Raw genomic sequence first — 22,800 nt, 5'->3', positions numbered from 1 at the left:
GGCTTTGGCCAAAGTTTTTCTTTGTTTTACTAGGTTAGAAATGGACTGGGATTCTCCCTGTAATTCAGCCACAGAAGAAAGAAAAAGCTTCTTGTTCTTCATTCCCATTGTATAGAGCCCCTATGTCACTGACTTGCACCAAGATGGACTACTGACCTTTCTTGTGGAATGAATAGAACTGAGTTTAGAGTACTTTGAAATACTCATAATTTCTTAACTATATCTTACTTTTAACACTTCATAGGCATAATAATTAATTTTAATAGACTAGAACTAGCTAGGGTGTATGAATATAAAGTCAAAATATAAAAGTTTGGAGCCTTACTCTTCAAGGAGTTATTTTGGATCAGAAAATTTGATTTCAAGCAGCACCTGGGTGGCTCAGTCAGTTAAGCATCCAACTCTTTATTTCGGCTCATGTTATGATCACAGTGTCATAGGATCAAGCCCTGTGTCGGGCTTTGTGCTGAGTGTGGAGCCTGCTTGAGTTTCTCTCCCTCTTTCTCTCTCTCTCTCCCTCTCTCCCTCTTACCCTCTTACCTTCTCTCCCACTTGTGCTCTCTCTCTCTCTAAATATAAATAAAATGAAAAAAAAGTTTTAATTTGATTTCAAGATTTCAGAAGATTTTTTTTCTTTGCCCTGCCTCTGCCTTCCCCTTACTAGTTTAGATGGCAATACAAGTTAATATCCTGACTTTTCTTTATAAATGAGTAAAATATTACTGACTATGTGTTATACTTAGAAATAGCCATTTCTCCTAATATTTATTATAACTTTAAAATTTAGGATCTGGTTGCTACGAAATACCAGATCTTATACACACACACACACACACGTATACACATATTTTATATTAAAAAGAAGTCAAAGTGAGATTTACTATAGGACTATATGTTTTATTCTCTAACGACAAGTATGAATAGACTTATTTTTAAGACTAAAGGAGACTCAGGATTACGCTCATAACCACAGTAATAACAAGGGACTTTTGTCCCCATTTTCATTCTTTTGTTTTTTGGGCATTGTAACCTGCACGTGCTTCTCTTCAGAGTGCATACAGTGCACTTAGTGTTCTCTAAGGATCAACTTTGTAACTGAACCAGTTGGACTCCTATCCAGTTTATACACTTGTTGGCATTTCTCCTGCCCATTTGTTTAATCTTTCCAACTCATTTGATCCTCTGGCATTAGAACTGACAGCTGCAATTGCATGTGGGTTTATAAAGTAGCTGAATAATAAAATGCCATGACCTGGTTCTTGTATAGTTTCACCAATGACTGAGTTGGCAATGCTACAAATTGGTTTGGCAGGTCAGGTGGAACATTATCTTTACAGGAAAAGAGTTTATGTATGAAAAAGACTGGTATTGATCCTGAGTGATAGAAGTGCTGTTGCCTAAATCCCAGTCTTACTGTTTACTGAACACCTATTAGACATAGTGCTTTGCTTTATAGGCACATTATTTCTAATCCTCAGAATTCTCTTGTAAGATGGTTATGACCCTGTTTTTCAGATGGAGAAAGCAGATTTTTGAGGTTTTGTATTCATATCTGCATATTTAGTCCTACATGGTAAACTGAAATTCATGTCCAAGATCATTCATTTCCAAAGCTTGTGGCCAATCCATTGCACACTGTAGCAGTAATTTTGTTCATTGTGATTAGTAGTTTATTTCCATTTTGCCATTGACGGGCATTGACTATTATGATGAATGGTGCTATGAACATTTTGTACATGTCTTTTGGTGGAGTTATTGGGTCATGGGGTAGGCATCCGTTAAACTTTAGGAGATGTTAGCCTAAAAGTTTTCCATACTGGTTGTAGTGTGTGAATATTCTGGGTGTTCCACTTCTTTGCCAGTATTCTCCGTAGGTTTTAAAAAAATTTAGCCATGTGACAGGTGACCAGTGGTATCATTTTGTGATTTTAATTCACATATCTCTGATGGTTAATCATTTTTATATGCTTATTGGAGACCTTCTTTGGTGAAGTTCCCAATCAAGACTTTTGCCCATTTAAAAAAAAAAAAATTGGATTGTCTTTTTTTTTTTTTTTTTTTTTTTGGTCTGCATTCTTTATGTATTCTGAATACTGGTTCTTTGAGCACTCACTTATAAATACTTGTTTTTCCTGTAATGCTTTCTTTTTTATACTTACTGGTGTCCTTTGATGAGCAATGCTCAATTTCAGTTCTATCCTTTAGAGTTAGGTTTCTGTGTTTTTTTTAAAGCCTTTGCCTATCTGAAGGTAGTAAAGACGATTTCCTACAGTATTTATAGAAGCATATTGTTTATTTGTTTATAATTGTTTTACCTTTCATATTTAGGTCTATGATTGCTCTGAAATGGATGTTTTGTAAAAGATGTATGGTAGGGGTCAAGATTTATTTTTTGTGCCATGTAGATATCAATTGGACTTAGCACCATTTACCGAAAAAACTGTCCTTTGCTCACTGTATCTCAGTGGCAATTTTGTGGTACAGTTTTGACTGAGAATTCTGACATTTGACATTTACAGAATCCAAACCACCCCAAATTCTTTTTGTTGTTTTCCTTAAATTGTCTCGAGCATGGATTATGCTTTGTATTTCATCACATCTCACCTAGTATAGTGCTCTGTACGTATTGTAGGAAAGAGTTGAGAATTTACCAGTCCTGGAAAGGTTTTTATTAATGGAATGGCAGCTGTTGGGGTATATACATCCCTGCAGGGGAAGGAAAAGGAAGTGGTTTGCATTGCTGGGTGCAAGTGGTGTGTATGTGAGTTTTTGAGGCAAAATCTGCCTAGCTGCACTTTTCCCATAAATTTCTTTACACTGAAAATTATGGAGGTTTGGATTATAGCTCTTCTCACTGGATTGAAAGCAAGTATCAGAGGAATTGTTCACTGAAAACACAGTTCTTCAGCCATACTCTCTGATGAGTTCTGTATGTGCTCAATAAACTTACATGTTCACCATAGTGGGGACCTATTCCCCCCTCATTTGGTTTATTTCATTGGTTCTTTTTTTTTTAAGTTTACTTATTTATTTTGAGAGACAGCAAGAGCATATGTATGAGCAAGTGGGGAGGGGCAGAGAGAGAGGAAGAGAGAGTATCCCAAGCAGGCTCCATGCTGTCAGTGCACAGCCCAACTTGGGGCTCTTTCCCACCAACCATGAGATCATAACCTTAGCCAAAATAAAGAATCGGTTGCTTAACTGACTGAGCCATGCAGGTGCCCCTATTTTGTTGTTGTTGTTGTTGTTGTTGTTGTTGTTGTTGTTGTTGTTTTTAATTTAAATTCAAGTTAGTTAACACATAGTGTAGTATTGGTTTTGGGATTAGAACCCAGTGATTTATCACTTATATATAACACCCTGTGCTCATCCCAACAATGTCTGCCTATCACCAATTTAGCACAGCCCCCACCCACATTGGTTCTTAATTTGATTTTTAAGTAAGCACTAAGAAGGAGTTCCGTGAAAGAATTTTGGTCCTGGCCATGATGGAATAATTGGTATTGTAATACTCTTCTGCCATTAAAAAACTATAAAACTGGAAAAATATATGCAGCTTTATATGCTTACATTAGAAAAGAAGTTTTAGAATCAATGATCTGAGCTTCTACCTGAAGAATTTAGAAAATGAGGGAATTAAACCAAAAGTAAATAGAAAGGCATAAAAAATATAAAAGTGAAAAATATGCACTAGAGAACAGACAATAGAGAAAATAAAATGCTTCCTTGAAGTAATGGTAAGATTGATAAGTCCCTGTTGAGACTGATCAAGAATGAGACAATTCCAATATCAGGATTGTTACAGACATTAAAAGGATAATAAGTGGTTAATATGAACAACTTAGATAAAACAGACACATTTCTTTGGAAGACAAACTGAATAAACCATGAAGAAATAGAAATTTGACTAGCCCTTCAGTCTACTAAAGAAATTGAGTTGGCAGTTAAAAGTTTTCTAACAGAGAATACCATGATGCTGCTGGCCCAGGAGCCACATTTTAAGAACCAGTATGTTAGACTGTGACGTCTGTGAGGGCAAGGAATAGCTTTCGAACCCCTTTTTATTATCTGCATGTGACATAACATTCCTGGTAAATGTTTCTTAAATAGAATTGATTGGATGACATGGTACTAAGTAGGGAAGTTTCTTCCCTTGAGAAATCTAACAGCTTTTTATTTTCTTTCTTTGGTAAGGAATTTTGATCTTCTAGTTCATTTCAGAAAATGTGTACACCCTACTGAAATGAAAACACTTAAATTTCTTGTGTTTGTGAAACTATATATGATTAGGAAGGTCTCAGGGTTTCCTTGGTGATCATATAAATCATGTTGGGTGTTAAGTAAGTGTGGGCTGTATTGTTCCTAGACATGATGCTTTAAAACCATAAATCCTGTGGTTTTACATGAGTTAAACCAAAAATGACATTGATCCTCTCCCTAGCAAAGGCAATTTGGGGTGGGGTGGCATGGGGGAGAGGGGAATCTTACGAGGGCAATGTGTGTGTGTTTTCTGGCATTACAGTTCTGTTGAACACTGTATCGCCAGTTTTTAAAGAAAGAACCAAATTGTGGCACCCCAATTGCTTCTTAAAATTCACGAGTTTCATCTAGCATGAGGCATTATTCAGCTAATAGTTGAAAATCTTCCAAAGTGAACAGCATTTAAGAGGCTATTAGAAACCTTATTAGAAAGGCAGATAGTGACTCTGAACAATAAATGAGCTCAACCTGCAGGAGAAAATGGTACATCAGCTGAAAATAAGTCTCCTTTGAATCAGGAGCCAACTCTTGTTGGGTGGAAAGTTTTGTTTATGTGAAGAAATTTGAAATGGCTGTGCTCATATTTATTGGACTCTTAGAGAAATTATGTCCTTGAGCATTACCAACCCTTATAAAATGTTAAATAGCTTAATTACATATCAAAATCATCTTTTAAACCCCATCTACCCTGGCATAATTGAGAAAAAACTGAAGCAAACTCTTCTTTAGAAATAAATTCATAAAATTTTTTTTTTAATGCTTATTTTTGAGAGAGCACAAATGGGGGAGGGGTAGAAAGAGGGGGCCAGAGGATCTGAAGCAGGCTCTGCACTGACAGCAGCAAGCCCGACGTGGAGCTTAAACTCACGAACTGAACTGCAAGATCATGACCTGAGCCAAAGTCAGATGCTCGACTGACTGAGCCACCTAGGTGCCACGATTTCATAAAATTCCTTAAAGAGCACAATGTTTAGAATAATGCCAATCCTGATACATATTATGCAAAAGTTTTAAAGGAAATGCATCAAAACGTTAACCACGATTATATCTACCTGATTGTTTTATAGGTGATTTTAATTTTATTTCTAATTTTTTTATTAAAAATTTTTAAACATTTTTTTAAATTAATTTATTTATTTTGAGAGAGAGAGGGAGACAGTGTGAGAGGGAGAGGGGAAGAGAGAGAGAGAGAGAGAGAGAGAGAGAGAGAGAGAGAGAGAGAGAGAAAGAGAAAGAGAGAATTAAAAGCAGGCTCTGAGCCATCCGTGCAGAGTTCCAGGCTCTGAGCTGTCATCACAGAGCCTGACGCGGGGCTTGAACCCACAAACTGTGAGATCATGACCTCCCTCCCTCTCTCCTTCTCTCCTTCTCTCCTCTCCTTCTTTCCTTCTCTCCTCTCCTTCTTTCCTTCTCTCCTCTCCTTCTTTCCTCCTCTCCCTCTCTCCTACTCTCCCTCCCTCCCTCACTCCTTTTCTCTCTCCCTCTCCCCCTCCCCTCCCCATTCCTCTCCCCTGCTTCCACTCACTCTCTCTCTCACTTTCTCTCTCTCTCTCTCTCAAAATGAAACAAAACAAAACAAAAAAACTTTGAGCATGGGAGTCTGCCATTTTTTCTAGCATTAGAAAAGGTATAAAGCTGGTGCTGCTGTAAACACAGACATCCCTGCTGTCCAGTGAGTGACAAATCAGTGAAGGTGGAGACAAGTGAAGAGAATATAACTGGGGCTTATGAAATGACTAGCTATTTTGGGCTCCCAGGTTGGCTGACTGTACATCTGTTTTCAAGAGGAAAACACCATTGTGTGATCACATTGGAATAGTGTTAGGATTTACATGACTGCCAGGTTTAGGTCATGAGGTAAAATCTGGATCATAAATAGGGAAAATGGAGAGCTAGCGTAAAGTCACGCGTCACTGTCCACCTACCCTGTAGAAGAGCAAAGGAATAGAGAAGAGTGCCAAGAAGAAAGTTTAAAAAATTTTCCCTTGATTTACATTTTTACTAAGTCAGACATCTCTTGTTCACTTTTCCCCCAGAAAGCATCTAGAATATCCGTGACCTCTATAGGATCCCTTATCTCCTGGACTGCCCACCATCTTCCCTTTGAGACTTACTCTTTTGTCCTGGAGAAAGTGTGGTATCCTGATGAGTCAAGTTCATTAGTCCTGGGCCATAGACTTCCTGCCTGCTTGTTCCTCAAGATTAGGAAGTGTACTTGCTGCTTGACTTGCTTCAGAAACTTATCATGTATTTCCGTGCCCATTCGCTCAGATGTGTTTGTGACCTGGCACCGTGGTCACTACCTGGGTAGGTAAGAGTGGTGGAGCCCACACTTACATTGTCTTTATTCATTCCCTACTGTTTTTTCTTCTGTTCATTTTTCAACAAAGATTTAGTGAGCACCTACTTTGGGCCAGATACTGGGGATTCCTTAGTAAATAAAACAAAATACCCTTATTCATGGAATTTACCTTCTAGGGTGGGAGGCAGACAATAAAATGAGTGCGGGAAAAAATTTAATGTTGGGCAGGAATAAGTGCTATTAAATGACAAAAAGACCAAGGTGCTGGAATAGGTAGGAAGTCTCAAGGGGTTGTGATGAAGCAAAGAGATACTTGAAGAAATGGCATCTAAGTACAGAGTCTAATGAAGTGTGTTATGGAAGCAAGAGGAAAATTTGGGGAAATGTTCTAAACAGAGGGAAGGGCAAGTGCGGAGGACCTGAAACAGGAATGAGGTTTGACATCAGAACTTGACAGGGAAGTATTTAAATTCCTACACACCTGTTGAGCAGACTAGCTTACGAGGAATGGTAAGGTCTTTATTTGGACCTACCTCCAGCTATATGTTCAGTAAAATATCATTTACCTTATTTTCTCACATATAAAGATTAAAAGCTTTTAATCTGTTAATGGGGTTCCATGTTTGAGCTGATAACTTCATGTTTTGCCAATGAATTGTTGTATAATGTCTAAACACATTTACTTGTGATGTGTTTATGAATATTTATTTAGTGAACATTTATGGATCTTACCTGATGGATTAGATGTGGCTGAGGAGGGAAAAAGTGGGGAAGGAGATGCTGATGAGAGAGAAGAGGAAAGGAGTTGCTGGAGAGAGCCCGCAGAACCGGGAGAGTTGATTGTGAGGCAATACAGGAAGAAGGAATGCCAAAGGAGAATGAGGTCAGCACAGTCAGATGCACCCAGGGAAGTCCAGGGATATAAGAACTGAACAGTGACCTGTGGGTATGGCACCTGGGATGTCTCTGCTAGTCTTGGAGGGAGCAGAGTCTGGTGTATGTTAGTCAGACAGAGGTGAGCTAAGGAAGTGGAGGTCATGACTGTAGAGTTCCCACCTTTTGAGAAGTATGAACAAGAAAGACAGGAACAAGATTAGACAGCTTGACAAAAATATGAATGGAGCTAAGAGGGTTTTTTTGCTTTTGTTTTTGTTTTTTATTTTAAAAGAAATTTCATTGGTGGTTTTTCATGACAGGAAGTCATCCTTTGCTATTCTTGGCTCACAGAGTAAACTGTTGTTTTACGTGCATTTATGTCCCACCATCACACTTTTAAACGTGTTTAAAACTTCTTACAGCTATATAGTTATCCAAGTATTCAAAGAGAGTTCACCTATGTAATCTTGATCTTCTTGAAAGGAAGGTACCAAATATTATGCCTGTTTCTTAGATGCATGCCTCAAATCCCAGGCTATAGCTGAGAAGTCACCCCCCAAAAAGTTGTAGGACAAAACATTTTATAAGTATTTCCCATCCTGACAAGAGTTTGGCAATCTATACTCACAGCATTAACCATGATTTGTCCCCATATTCAACTGATTATCCTCTGGTTACCTCAGAAAAATTTATATATATAAATTATATATAATTTATAGGGAAGATGAAATTTTTCAGAATACACCATTATGTCCCTCTTGCCGCACACATACCCTGCCATACACAGAGCAGATATGGTCACCTTCAAATGTTCACAATCGAGTACACCTCAGTCCTAGTCTTAAAGGGTTCTTGCCCACACAGCCTGGCTACTCTTTTCAAGACTTTCCTCTTTCTGGGGTTTGGACTTGGAGTAGAAAGGTAAGGTTAGGTAGAGAGAGTTGATTTTATAAGACCAGATGAGAGGCCATAAATAATCCCCAGGTTTCAATAGTAAGGGTTCAGTTGATTATTTTTGCTGAATTTGCTTTCTCTCCTAACAAAGAAAACCCTGTAGAACTTAAGCTCAACAGTTTTGTGTAAAGTTGATCTAAGTAGTAGCGGTGCCCCCAAGTTGTGAGCATCCAAATATATAAATCAATTAATAACAAACATAAACTCATTGGTAATAATAGTAGGGGACTTTATCACCCCACTTACAGCAATGGACACATCATCTAAGCAGAAAAATCAACAAGGAAACAATGGCTTTGAATGTCACACTAGACCAGATGGACACTTAACAGATATATTCAGAACATTTCATCCAAAAGCAGCGGAATACACATTCTTCTCCAGTGCACATGAAACATTTTCCAGAATAGATGACATACTGGCTCACAAATCAGCCCTCAACAAGTACAAAAAGATTAAGATCATACTGTACATATTTTCAGACCACAACGCTATGAAACTTGAAATCACCACAGGAAAAAAAGACCACAAATACTTGGAGGTTAAAGAACATCCTACTAAAGAATGAATGGGTTAACCAAGAAATTAAAGACACCAAGGCACCTGGGTGGCTCAGTAAGTTAAGCATCCAGCTTCAGCTCAGGTCATGATCTTGTGGTTTGTGAGTTCGAGCCCCAGATTGGGCTCTCTGCTGTCCCAATACTACTACCCCTGCCACTCTCTGCCCCTTCCCCGCTCATGCTTTCTCTCAAAAATAAACATTAAAAAAAAAAAAAATTAAGGAGGAAATAAAAAAGTACATGGCAGCCAATGAAAATAAAAACATGACAGTCCAAAATCTTTGGGATGCAGCAAAGGTGGTCATAAGGAAATACATAGCAATCCTGGCCTTCCTAAAGAAAGAAGAAATATTTCAAATATATAACCCAACCTTACACCTAAAGGAGCTGGCAAAAGAACAGCAAATAAAGCCCAAAACCAGAAGAAAATGGGAAATAATAAAGATTAGAGCAGAAATCAATGCTATCAATATCAAAAAATAGTGAAACAGATAAACAAAACTAGAAGTTGGTTCTTTGAAGGAATCAATAAAATTGATAACCCCCAGCCAGACTTACCAGAAAGAAAAAGGACCCAAATAAATAAAATCATGAATGAAAGAGGAGAGATCATAACCAATACCATAGAAATACAAATTGGGCACTCTGGAAGAGATGAACAAATTCCTAGAAACATATAAACTACCAAAACTGAAACAGGAAGAAATAGAAGATTTGATCAGATCCATAACCAGTAAAGAAATTGAATCAGTAATCAAAAATCTCCCAACAAACAGGAGTCCAGAGCCTGGGAACATGACTTCCCAGGGGAATTCTACCAAACATTTAAAGGTATTCTTTTGAAACTGTTCCAAAAAATAGAAATGAAAGGAAAACTTCCAAATTCATTCTATGAAGCCAGTATTACCTTGATCCCAAAACCAGACAAAGACCCCCTAAAAAGGAGAGTTATAGACCAATTTCCCTGATGAACATGGATGCAAAAATACTCAACAAGATACTAGCAAATTGAATCCAGTAATATTTTAAAAGAAATATTCACCATGATCAAGTAAGATTTATTCCTGGGCTGCAGGAATGGTTCAATATCCACAAATAAGTCAACATGATATACCACATTAATAAAGGAAAGGATAAGAAATATATGATCCTCTCAATAGATGCAGAAAAAACATTTGACTACATACAGCATTCTTTCTTCATAAAAACCTTCAAGAAAGTAGGTATGGAAGGAACATACTTCACCATCATAAAGACTATATATGAAAGACCCATGGCTAATATCCTTGATGGAGAAATGTATAGCCAACTAATCCTTGACAAAACAGGAAAGAATATCCAATGGAAAAAAGTCTCTTCATCAAATGATGTTGGGAAAACTGGACAGCTACATGCAGAAGAATAAAACTGGAACACCATACGCAAAAATAAATTCAAAATGGATGAAAGTCCTAATTTTTTTTTTTTTATTATTTTTTTTTTTAGCGTTTATTTATTTTTGAGACAGAGACAAAGCATGAACGGGGGAGGGTCAGAGAGAGGGAGACACAGAATCTGAAACAGGGTCCAGGCTCTGAGCTGTCAGCACAGAGCCCGACGCGGGGCTCAAACTCACAGACCGCGAGATCATGACCTGGGCCGAAGTCAGCCGCTTAACCGACTGAGCCACCCAGGCGCCCCGAAAGTCCTAAATTTAAGACAGGAAGCTATCAAAATCCTAGAGGAAAAAACAGGCAGCAATCTCTTTGACCTAGGCCACAGCAACTTAGTAAGCATATATCCAGAGGCAAGGGAAACAAAAGCACAAATGAACTACTGGGGCCTCATCAAGATAAAAAGCTGCTGCACAGTGAACAAAACAGTTAACAACACTAAAAGGCAACCAGTGGAATGGGAGGAGATATTTGCAAATGACATCAGGTTAGTATCTAAAATCTATAAAGAATTTATCAAACTCAACACCCAAAAAACAATCCAGTGAAGAAATGGGCAGAAGACATGAATAGACACTTTTCCAAAGAAGACATCCATGGCTAACAGACACATGAAAAGATGCTTCACATCACTCATCATCAGAGAAATACAAATTAAAACCATAATGAGATACCACCTCACACCTGTCAGAATGGCTAAAATTAACAGCTCAGGAAACAACAGATGTTGGCAAAGACGCAGAGAAAGGGAAACTCTTTTGCACCACTGGTGGGAATGCAAACTGATGCAGCTACTCTAAAAAACAGTATGGAGGTTCCTCAAAAAATTAAAAATAGAACTACCCTACAATCCAGCAGTTGCACTACTAGGTATTTATCCAAAGGATACAGGAGTGCTGATTCAAAGAGGCATATGCACCCCGATGTTTATAGCAGTGCTATCAATAATAGCCAATGTATGGAAAGAGCCGAAATGTCCACTGACTGATGAGTGGATAAAGAAGATGTGGTATACAATGGAGTATTACTCAGCCATCAAAAAGAACAAAATCTTGTCATTTACAACAATGTGGATGCAATTAGAGTGTATTATGCTAAGTGAAATAAGTCAGAGAAAGACAAATACCATATGATTTAACTTGTGGAGTTTAAGAAACAAAACAGATGAACATTAGGAGAAGGGAAGGAAAAGTAAAATAAGATAAAAACAGAGAGGGAGGTAAACCGTAAGAGACTCTTAACTATAGAGAACAAACTTGGGTTGCTGGAGGGGAGTTGGGTGGGTGGATGAGCTAAATGGGTGATGGGCATTAAGGAGAGTACTTTGTGGGATGAGCACTAGGTGTTCTATATAAGTGATGAATCACTAAATTCTACTCCTGAAACCAATACTACACTGTATGCTACTAACTCCAGTTAAAACAAAAATGAGGTAGTAAGGGTTTGCATGTGTTGGTCTTTCAGGATATTTATTTTTTGAACTGTAATAACTGTTGAACATTGAGTTTTACGAGCGCAAACCTGAGTTCTCTTTTCCATTCTGGCTCAATCTCAGCCTCTAAAAGAATGTTCAGGGGCACTGGGTGGCTCAGTTGTTTGGGCGTCTGACTTCGGCTCAGGTCATGATCTCGCCATGAGTTCGAGCCCCACGTCAGGCTCTGTGTTGACATCTCAGAGCCTGGAGCCTGGTTCGGATTCTGTGTCTCCCTCTCTCTCTGCCCCACCCCTGCTTGTGCTCTCTGTCTCTCAAAAATGAATAAACGTTTAAAAAAATTTTTTTTAAATGTTCATAATGTTGACATTTTGATCATTTTTACAGAATGATATTTGCGTATCTTTGCCTAGTACCATCCATCACTGTTTTATCTTGTTAGCTCCTCACCAGCTCCTGCCCCTGCACCAGAGGTAAAGGTCTTTGTTTCTCAAACGTGCTGAAGATTCCTCAAGAGAAAGGAACCAGTGTCTCATTTTTGTCTATAGAGTTTAGGTTGGAACTTTGCAAATTGTGGAGCCCAATGTCTTGTTTACATAACAGTCTTTGTTTTTAACCCTTTTTCCACTTGTCACACTGTCTCATAAACATTTAACTTAAACACATTTACTAATTAATACATTACCATAAATGTATATTATGTTATATATATGTACTCCCTGCAAAGAGTCTTCAGCTTTCATATATTTCAGGAATTTTCTTAAACAAAGAAAGAAGAATTAAAACATCTAGATTCCAATTTAGATGAGTCACTTCCTGAAAAAAAAAAAAAAATGTAAGAAGGAAGAATGTGAATGGCAACAGACTAGGACCCAGATGCTTGTATAATTTCCTCCCACCTCTGTTTTAGAGTCAATGTTAAAGATCTGTAAGGAGAGGGTTTATTACCCTAACGAAGACAGTAACAGATACTCTAATGATGTGAAGAATTAGATCCTGTTATTCACACTGGACTAAGACATCATCCTTCCAATTTTAATCAAAAACATCCCTTAGGGGTTCTTGGCTGGCTCAGTTGGTAGAACATGCAACTCTTGATCTCAGGGTTATCAGTTCAAGCCCCACATTGGGTATGGAGCCTACTTAAAAAAAAAATCCATTGGTAGATCTGAGGTCAAGTCCTAATGGTTGGACTTTGATGAAAGATGGCTAGTATACAAGCCTCCCTAACATAGACTAACCCTCCTCAACTTTTGTTTTCTTTATAGTGTGGTACCTGGGCATGTCCCAGAAAGGGAAATACTTCTCTGAAATGCTAACCACAAGAGAGGAATGATGGGCAGTTAAAAAAAAAATTGCTTCCATCATGTCAGGCTAGACTCGTTACTGTATCATCTTAACCCCCTGCAAACTGGGCAGAAAAGTTCCACTTATTTCATTGTGTTTTCTTTTGCCTATAAAGCACTCTTTACCCTGCAAATACATTTTTCTAAATCATGTCTTTAAAACTAGTTGCAAAAGAGAAAAGTTAAATTTAAAAACAAATCTTATAGAATGTTAAGAATACAAAATTCTAGGCAAATGTCTGAGAAAATATCACCTGTTTACAAATACTGTATTTTGTGTTTCAGTGTCCATGCCTAGTCAGCCCTGTTGTTTAGTCTGGTCCTTCTTAAGCTGACATGATGAGTTTGATCTCCAATCAGGATAGGTAACTTGAGTCTGTTTCATAGTCACTCCCAGCCTGACAATATCCAGTCACCTCATAATGCAATCCATTTGTCCAGAAGGAGTTTGGGTAAGAGTAGAAACAGCACACAGAAAGAGCAGTGCTGGTGTCAATGTCACTCAACAGTGTGCCCTACGGGGGATGTAACCACCACCTCACCTGGTAGCCTAGTAACATCTCATGCTCCAGCCTTTCATCGTAGCACACCTAAATTTTAGTATGAATTTCCTTCTGGAAAATAAATACTTGCCTGGCTGCTCTAGCCCTTTCTCTGTTCCCCCTGAAACCAATAAGAATGAGGAAGAACCCTCCTTCCTCTAACATTCATTCTTAGTGTTTGAGAGCAGAAGGGAACTTGGGAGATGATCTACTCTAGCTCCCTTATTTTGAGACTGAAGCACACGTGATAGGGAAGGTAAAACAGCCTGCCCATGTCATACCACTGGCTAAGCAGTAAGTCCAGGCTTCTGAGTTTCTAGTTAGGGAGTCTTTTCATCATCTGGCACTGCGAAAACTAAGGGCTTAAAGACATTATTGACAAAATGTGTGCCTAGGCCGAGGTGCTCTGGGGCAGTGCCACCAGCTCAGTGGGGTGCTATCTGGAGGGTATTTTAAAATTTCAAGGGAAACACAGGGACATCTATTAAACACTGTGGGAACAATTAGCTGTAGGTGGTTCTGTTTTAGAATTACACTGTACTGTTTCTTTTGATGACATCATAGTTTTGCAGAGCTGGGGTTTCGGCGGGTTATCGTGATAATAAGCAAGTATCTGGTAAAAATCAATGTGGAACAGAAATGAGGATGGCAAGGTCTAATAAGATCCTGTGGTGTGAGAAGTTTTGCAGGACCCAAACCCATCCAGTACCTACATGCCATTAGTCAGTAATGGTAATGATTTCAGAGTGGAATAAAAATATTACTTTTTCTTGCAACTGTTTTATATTACATTTTCAAATGGTGGTAAGTTGCTGGGTCAAAAATAGTTACAAAGTTGTTTATACCTAATTACTTAATAAGTGAGCCTGTTAGGGGCACCTGGGTGGCTGTCTGTTGAGGATCTGACTCTTGGCTTCAGTTTGGGTCATGATCTCACGGTTGGCAAGTTCAAGCCCTGCATTGGGCTCTGTGCTGACAACGCAGAGCCTGCCTGGGGTTCTCTGTCTCCCTCTCTCTCTGCCCCTCCCCAAGTTGTGTGTGTGCATGCGTGCACACTCGCTCTCAAAATAAGTGAACTTAGAATAAAATAAAATAGCCTGTTAGAGATTTCTCTTGGCCTGGAGTGCCATGAAAATGTTACTGAGAGGGGCGCCTGGGTGGCTCAGTTGGTTGAGCGTCTGACTTCAGCTCAGGTCATGATCTCACAGTTTATGAGTTTGAGCTCCGTGTCGGGCTCTGTGCTGACAGCTCGGAGCCTGGAACCTGCTTCGAATTCTGTGTCTCCCTCTCTCTGCCCCTAACCCACTCACATTCTGTCTCTGTCTCTCTCAAAAATAAATAAACATTAAGAAAAAAAAGTTATTGAGAAGTAGCTAAGGACTCCATGATTCAAAAAAAAAAAAAGAGGTTAGAGTGGAAGAGAGCCAAAGCATAAGAGACTCTTAAAAACTGAGAACAAACTGAGGGTTGATGGGGGGTGGGAGGGTGATGGGTATTGAGGAGGGCACCTGTTGGGATGAGCACTGGGTGTTGTATGGAAACCAATTTGACAATAAACTTCATATATTGAAAAAAAAAAAAAAAAGACAACAGAAAGACAAATAAAGAAACTGATCCCATTCACAATTGCACCAAGAAGCATAAAATACCTAGGAATAAATCTAACCAAAGATGTAAAAGATCTGTATGCTGAAAACTATAGAAAGCTTATGCAGGTAATTGAAGAAGATATAAAGAAATGGAAAGACATTCCCTGCTCATGGATTGGAAGAATAAATATTGTCAAAATGTCAATACTACCCAAAGCTATCTACACATTCAATGCAATCCCAATCAAAATTGCACCAGCATTCTTCTCGAAACTAGAACAAGCAATCCTAAAATTCATATGGAACCACAAAAGGCCCCGAATAGCCAAAGTAATTTTGAAGAAGACCAAAGCAGGAGGCATCACAATCCCAGACTTTAGCCTCTACTACAAAGCTGTCATCATCAAGACAGCATGGTATTGGCATAAAAACAGACACATAGACCAATGGAATCGAATAGAAACCCCAGAACTAGACCCACAAACGTATGGCCAACTCATTTTTGACAAAGCAGGAAAGAACATCCAATGGAAAAAAGACAGTCTCTTTAACAAATGGTGCTGGGAGAACTGGACAGCAACATGCAGAAGGTTGAAACTAGACCACTTTCTCACACCATTCACAAAAATAAACTCAAAATGGATAAAGGACCTGAATGTGAGACAGGAAACCATCCAAACCTTAGAGGAGAAAGCAGGAAAAGACCTCTCTGACCTCAGCCGTAGCAATCTCTTACTCGGCACATCCCCAAAGGCAAGGGAATTAAAAGCAAAAGTGAATTACTGGGACCTCATGAAGATAAAAAGCTTCTGCACAGCAAAGGAAACAACCAACAAAACTAAAAGGCAACCAACGGAATGGGAAAAGATATTTGCAAATGACACATCGGACAAAGGGCTAGTATCCAAAATCTATAAAGAGCTCATCAAACTCCACACCCGAAAAACAAATAACCCAGTGAAGAAATGGGCAGAAAACATGAATAGACACTTCTCTAAAGAAGACATCCGGATGGCCAACAGGCACATGAAAAGATGTTCAACGTCGCTCCTTATCAGGGAAATACAAATCAAAACCACACTCAGATACCACCTCACGCCAGTCAGAGTGGCCAAAATGAAGAAATCAGGAGACTATAGATGCTGGAGAGGATGTGGAGAGACGGGAACCCTCTTGCACTGTTGGTGGGAATGCAAATTGGTGCAGCCGCTCTGGAAAGCAGTGTGGAGGTTCCTCAGAAAATTAAAAATAGACCTACCCTATGACCCAGCAATAGCACTGCTAGGAATTTATCCAAGGGATACAGGAGTACTGATGCATAGGGGCACTTGTACCCCAATGTTTATAGCAGCACTCTCAACAATAGCCAAATTATGGAAAGAGCCTAAATGTCCATCAACTGATGAATGGATAAAGAAATTGTGGTTTATATACACAATGGAATACTACGTGGCAATGAGAAAAAATGAAATATGGCCTTTTGTAGCAACGTGGATGGAACTGGAGAGTGTGATGCTAAGTGAAATAAGCCATACAGAGAAAGACAGATACCATATGGTTTCACTCTTATGTGGATCCTGAGAAACGTAACAGAAACCCATGGGGGAGGGGAAGGGAAAAAAAAAAAAAAGTTAGAGTGGGAGAGAGCCAAAGCATAAGAGACTGTTAAAAACTGAGAACAAACTGAGGGTTGATGGGGGGTGGGAGGGAGGGCAGGGTGGGTGATGGGTATTGAGGAGGGCACCTTTTGGGATGAGCACTGGGTGTTGTATGGAAACCAATTTGACAGTAAATTTCATATATTAAAAAATAAATTAAAAAAAAAAAGAGTTTGGGAACCTCTGACTTACAGCATCTTCCTGGATAAAACTTCTTGCTAAGAAAAAGAGAAAGGCTGAGTAAGGATGGATGCAACCAGGTACATTCAGTAGCCAAGGGAGGTAGAACAATACTCACAAGGCTATTTGATCGCTGCTTTGCCGGCACAGTGGCCGCTATGATGGATGCTGGGCAGTGTTGCTGCCCACCCAGCATTTGAAGAAGATAAATTATCCAGCCTGTTTCCAACCCTTTTTCACCTTGAAAATCTTTACGGGATTGTTGGCTCTTTGTCACATGCTTACGTTTGGAGGCCCTGTTACTAGATTGGTGGACAGTGCGGCTAGAGGTGCCATCACGTAGACAATGTCAGAACCCCTAGAGGTGCAAGTGGCTCTGAAGAGGACACTGCCGCTTGTGTGCCTTTCTGGGATCTGCCATTTTTTTCTTCTTTCTCAGTAAATGCCCTTGGAATCAATTCTCTAGAAACTGTGAGTCAAGTTCTTCCTAGATTTTTTTATTGTGTCTTGCTACTTGGTAGATCCACCTAAGAACAGAGTAGAATCACCATTGAAAAATATGTGTAGAAGGAGTAAATATTATTTTTAGAGAGTAATCCTTTTTGACATCAAGAATTTTGGAAAACAGAGGAAAGGAAAATATCACCAATATTTCTTCCTCATAACTGCTCTTAGAATTTTGAAGTAGGTAACCCTAGGCTTTAGTTCCTAAGTATCTTTTCTTTTTTATGTAGTTGTTCATAGTGAGTATTTAGTTATGTATTTATTTTTTTTCCCTTTACTTCCAGAAGATAATGTAGCAATAATGACTTAGAGCCAAGCTTTGGTCTCAAATGAAGTTCAGATCTTAGCTGTGAGACAGAGGGCACAGAACTGAATTTCTAAGTCTTTGTTTCCACACCTAAAAAATGAGGATAGTAAGGTCTACTTTATAATCCCTGTGAGGTTTAAATAAAATACTGTGAACTGCTTATTACAATACCTGATACCTACTAGGGGCTCAGCAAAGAGTATATACTTTTTTAAATTTTTATTTATTTATTTTGAGAGAAAGAGACACACACAGAGAGAGCACACACATTAGTCGGGGAGGGGCACAGAGAGGGAGACAGAGAGAGAGACAGAGAGAGAGAGAGAGACACAGCGCGCGAATCCCAAGCAGGCTTTGCACTGTCAGTGCAGAGCCTGACAAGGAGCTCAATCCCATGATATGTGAGATCATGTCCTGATCCAAAATAGAGTGGCTGATTAACCGACTGAGCCACCCAGGTGTCCCAATAGTATATTGTTATTAAAATGCCATCAACATTCTCCTTATGCCACATAGGTTTTGTGACCATATTTTTTTTTTTAATTTTTTTTTTTTAACGTTTATTTATTTTTGAGACAGAGAGAGGCAGAGCATGAACGGGGGAGGGTCAGAGAGAGGGAGACACAGAATCGGAAACAGGCTCCAGGCTCCGAGCTGTCAGCACAGAGCCCGACGCGGGGCTCGAACTCATGGACCGCGAGATCGTGACCTGAGCCGAAGTCGGCAGCTCAACCGACTGAGCCACCCAGGTGCCCCGCGACCATATTTTTAATAACTGCATGAGATTCTATCAAGTTGTACGCATTCTTGTGTAATCGTTCATCTGTTATTAGATTCTTAGGTTGCCTCTAAACTTGCACTAGACTAAAAAATTCTGCAGCAAGCTGTTATTCATTGCAGATTTAATAAGTGCTCACTATACACAAGGACCTTTGCCTGGCATTAGGAGCATAGAGTCCAGAGTGGCAGTACCTGGCTTTGAGGAGCTGGCTCACAGTCTGGTGGCAGGGGAGATGCATACAGATAACTGGCCTGTGGTAAACACCATCACAGTCCCACTTACTGAGAAAGTGCAGAGGAGAGGACAAACTGTGAGACTGCCTGAAGAGCTTGGGGAAGGCAGGAAAGGGTTGTAGGAGAGAGGATTTCGGTGAGTAAAGGGGTTGGGTCCCAGGTTATTAAGGCTTTTTAAGCCATCGCATAGAATGGGACCTTTTTTTTTTTTTTTTAATGTTTGTTTATTTTTGAGAGAGAGAGAGAGAGAGACGGAGAATGAGCAGGGGAGGGGCAGAGGGCGATGGAGACACAGAATCCAAAGCAGGCTCCAGGATCTGAGCTGTCAGCACAGAGCCCGAAGCAGGGCTTGGACCCACGAACCATGAGATTATGACCTGAGCTGAAGTTGGACGCTTAACTGACTGAGCCACCCAGGTGCCTCTAGAAAGGGACGTTTTTAGTGCAACAGGAAAAGTCAGTTTTGAGAAGAGAGTTGACATTATCCATTTAGGTTTTATAGCCCTGTAGGAGGTGAGATGGAAGCAGAGTTTAATTAGGAAGTTATTAAAGAGACCAGGTGGTAAGAAGTGGCCAGATTGGAAGAAATAGCCCATGGCATGAGCTGTCAGGTTGGATGTGAAGTTGTCAGAAAAGGGTCAGAGATGGGCTCCCAGACATTTAGCCTGAGTTTGGAATAGTGGAGTTGCCATTTCCAAAAACAAGGAATGATGCAAGAGGAGCAGGTCTGGGGAGACGATCAAAAGTTGAGTTTTGGGAGCTTATGTTTGAGATAGTTGTTAAACATCAAAGCAGAGATGTTCAGTAGGAAACTCCATGGGAAAGAGGTTTTTCCTGAAGTTATACATATGGGCCATATCAGTAGATTATATTCATAACATGTTTTAAAACTTGGTATAGTTATTTTGCCCATTATTACTCTTCTCATATAGAATTTTCTTTGGTATTTTCATCTTTTTAAATCCAAGTAAACGTCAGAGTTACTTTGTTAAATTTATTTTCTAAAGTACGTTGGAAATTTTACTACTAGGTTATGTGGTAATTTGGGAAAACTTGGCATCTTTAAAATAGATCTTTGTATTCAGCAACATACTAGGTTTTCCTTTACTCCTTCTGATAAGAGTTCATTCTTCCCCCCACCCAAGTAGTTCTCACATACTTCTTGATAATATTCCCGAGAATTGTATATTCATTGCCATTGTTAGGAAATCCCCTTTCATTGGTATTCTGATAGTTTTTTGCTCTTATAAAGGTATTATATTGATATATTTGGCTATTTCACTGAACTTCTGGTACTATAAATAATACCCTACTTGATTCCTCTGATTTTTCTCCAGGTAGAATCATATCATCTGCAAATAATTTTGTCTGGTTCCTTTCAATATTTGTGTCGTTTATATTCATGCCTGGAAGAGAACTCGTAAATTTAAGATAGGAGATAACTGTGGAGGTAATTAATATATCTACATCTAGTCACAGCTTACAAGTTTTGTTTTGTTTTCACCTTAGGCTTATCCTAATTATTTATTTGATTTTTTTTGATCTTTTAAAAATTTATTTCTTTTAAAAAAAAATTTTTTTTAACATTTATTTATTTTTGAGACAGAGAGAGACAGAGCATGAACGGGGGAGGGTCAGAGAGAGGGAGACACAGAATCCGAAACAGGCTCCAGGCTCTGAGCTGTCAACACAGAGCCCGACGCAGGGCTCAAACTCACGGACCGTGAGATCATGACCTGAGCCGAAGTCAGATGCTTAACCAACCAAGCCACCCAGGCACCCCTAAAAATTTATTTCTGATAGATTTTTGGAGTGATTTGAGTTTATCTGTTTTAGATTTGTGCATTACCTCTCATAGTGGGTTTTGGTGTGAAATAGTATTTGGTTTTCAGCCATTTTACTCCTTCAAGGACTTATTCTCTAATTCGTTGAGTACCACCCGTTCACGGAAAGCTCTTTTCCTGCTGAATCAGCATTTAACTTTTGTGGCTGCAGAAACAAACCTGTAGAGAGTACATAATGAAGAGATTTCCATCCCATAACTTGGTAAGGCTCTAATGGAAAATTTAAATTCAATAGCCATCCCTCCAACCTGAAATCCACAAATATAGTAAAAATGAATGTATACAAGTTTTTAAAAAATGATTACATGCACATTTGTAAAACAACTGGTTTTGAAAACTTATTTTCAAACTAAGGTAGTTTTACAGATTTTAAAAGTCCTATTTGTTTAAAAAATCTAAATACAAAACCAGTTTTACTTCTCACGTGGATTGCAAATCAGAAAATGATTTGCTGCCACAGCATAGATTTCTAGAATGCTTTATCTTGAATTTTCAGGTTAAGTTTCAAGTGTTATTTTCTATTTGTCAAGTTAAGCCTCTTGTGACCTTTCTCCCTGAATGAGCAGTGGACACTATCTGAAATGTTAGGACTTTGAATCACCAGGAGTAGATTCTCGGAAAAGCTTTTAATTGGCCTGGATCGCCTTGTTTAAATAGCCAAACACCTGCTAGGCAAGCCCTTGCGCATGTGAGTGGCTATATGTTGCTTCCTTTAGGATTTGCAAGGCTGGAGCACAAAGACAGTGATTGTTACCCAATAAGCTGTAGTCACACACTTCTACCAATCGCCTTAGGAGGGCTGGTTACCATGGAATCCACCATCTGTTCACTCCCCGCTGGAATGTGATTATCCTTGCTGGGCTGGGAACTGGGAAGCGTGTGCTGTGTGAAATTATCTGCAATGGACTGGGTTAATGGGAAGCTAGATTTGGCTCGCTGGAAGAACAAATGAAGGGAGTTTTACTTAAACCATTTGTGACTTCTAATCAAGAGGAAAAAATTCAGCTTTTATAAGGTAAGTAAGCCTAGTACTGTGTATCCAGTTTGTACTACGTTTGGTGTGGGGCAGTATCTCCATGTGGTCCAAGGAAAGGGAGCTGTAAGCTCTTCTGGAACAAATCTCCAGCGTGTTACACATTTCTGTTGTATTGAATTTAAGCAGCTCAATTATGCCTACACAATATCCGGTCGGTGGGAAAATGAATTATTTTTTAATCAGTTAAAATTTTTTGTGCCTGTGAAATTATGTTATGACCCCTGAAAGTGGCAAAGAGACAATCATTTTTAGCGGTTTCTAAGAGTGAATTACACCGATATTCTTTTTGAAATACGCCCATGCCTACAACGTGTTCTATGCCTGTTCATCAAATGAGAAAATGTCTCAGGTCAGGGGCGTTTGTAGGTTATGATTTAATTAATAATTATTCTAACCTACATGACCGCCCTACCATTACTAGCTCATGTTTTGAAATGCAATGTTGATACAGTTTTATTTTGCAATGCTTTTACACAAGTTTCAAGGGCCTGAGCATGTGGAAACAATGTGACAGTGCTTTAACGGCAGGCATGCAGGCACTGTGATAAGGGCAGGGGCAAAGCTCGGAGATCGGTTTCTTTTCTTTTTCAAGGGCTTCCTTTGTTTTTCTGGTTCAACATCCCCTTAAAATGTGTGGTGCATATTGTAAGCAGTCGAAGGAGATTTTGGTGCTAACAAATGGATGACTGACATTTTTCTGTGTGGTTATAAGAGGTTGGTAGCTCAAACAAGGGAGTTCTCTGTCCTTTGTAAAGCAGCATTGTATCCCCTTCCCCAAAACAGTGCCCTAAAATATAAAAGTGAGAAACAAAAAGAGTGCTGTCTGTACTCTAGATACTCCTTTTGTGTTTTTCTGTCATTTAAACCATAGCACCAGGGCTCTGCGAGTCTGGCTAGGTCTGCCATTTTTATTTGATATAGGAAGGGTTGCAAAGAAAAGCTTTTTGCTTATGCAGCATGAGT

At 39.2% G+C, this 22,800-nt stretch overlaps 1 protein-coding gene and 1 long non-coding RNA gene across 10 annotated transcripts in view; one reads left to right on the top strand and one right to left on the bottom strand.

The window, feature by feature from the left end:
* The window catches only part of LOC131519783 (uncharacterized), a 56,403-nt gene extending 49,036 nt beyond the window's left edge, over nucleotides 1–7,367 (bottom strand). For both annotated transcript variants that reach the window (XR_009265792.1, XR_009265791.1), the window contains exon 1: nucleotides 7,295–7,367. This is a non-coding gene — a long non-coding RNA (uncharacterized LOC131519783). The remainder of the gene's footprint in view (nucleotides 1–7,294) is intronic.
* Nucleotides 1–22,800, top strand: part of FGD4 (FYVE, RhoGEF and PH domain containing 4) — a 253,092-nt gene that overhangs the window by 72,534 nt on the left and 157,758 nt on the right. The window contains exon 1 of one of the 8 annotated variants that reach the window (XM_058743140.1): nucleotides 21,239–21,816. The exons of 6 other annotated variants lie outside the window; for them this stretch is intronic. The gene's annotated coding sequence lies outside the window, so the exon portion shown is untranslated. Of the gene's footprint in view, nucleotides 1–21,238; nucleotides 21,817–22,800 lie in introns of those variants that run through there. One more of the 8 variants, XM_058743137.1, reaches the window with a different exon arrangement.

Source organism: Neofelis nebulosa, chromosome 8 (genome assembly GCF_028018385.1).
Source record: "Neofelis nebulosa isolate mNeoNeb1 chromosome 8, mNeoNeb1.pri, whole genome shotgun sequence".
In the NCBI taxonomy this organism is placed as follows: domain Eukaryota; kingdom Metazoa; phylum Chordata; class Mammalia; order Carnivora; family Felidae; genus Neofelis; species Neofelis nebulosa.
The sequence above is the reverse complement of the archived record's forward strand: the minus strand, read 5'-3'. Positions and strand labels throughout refer to the sequence as shown.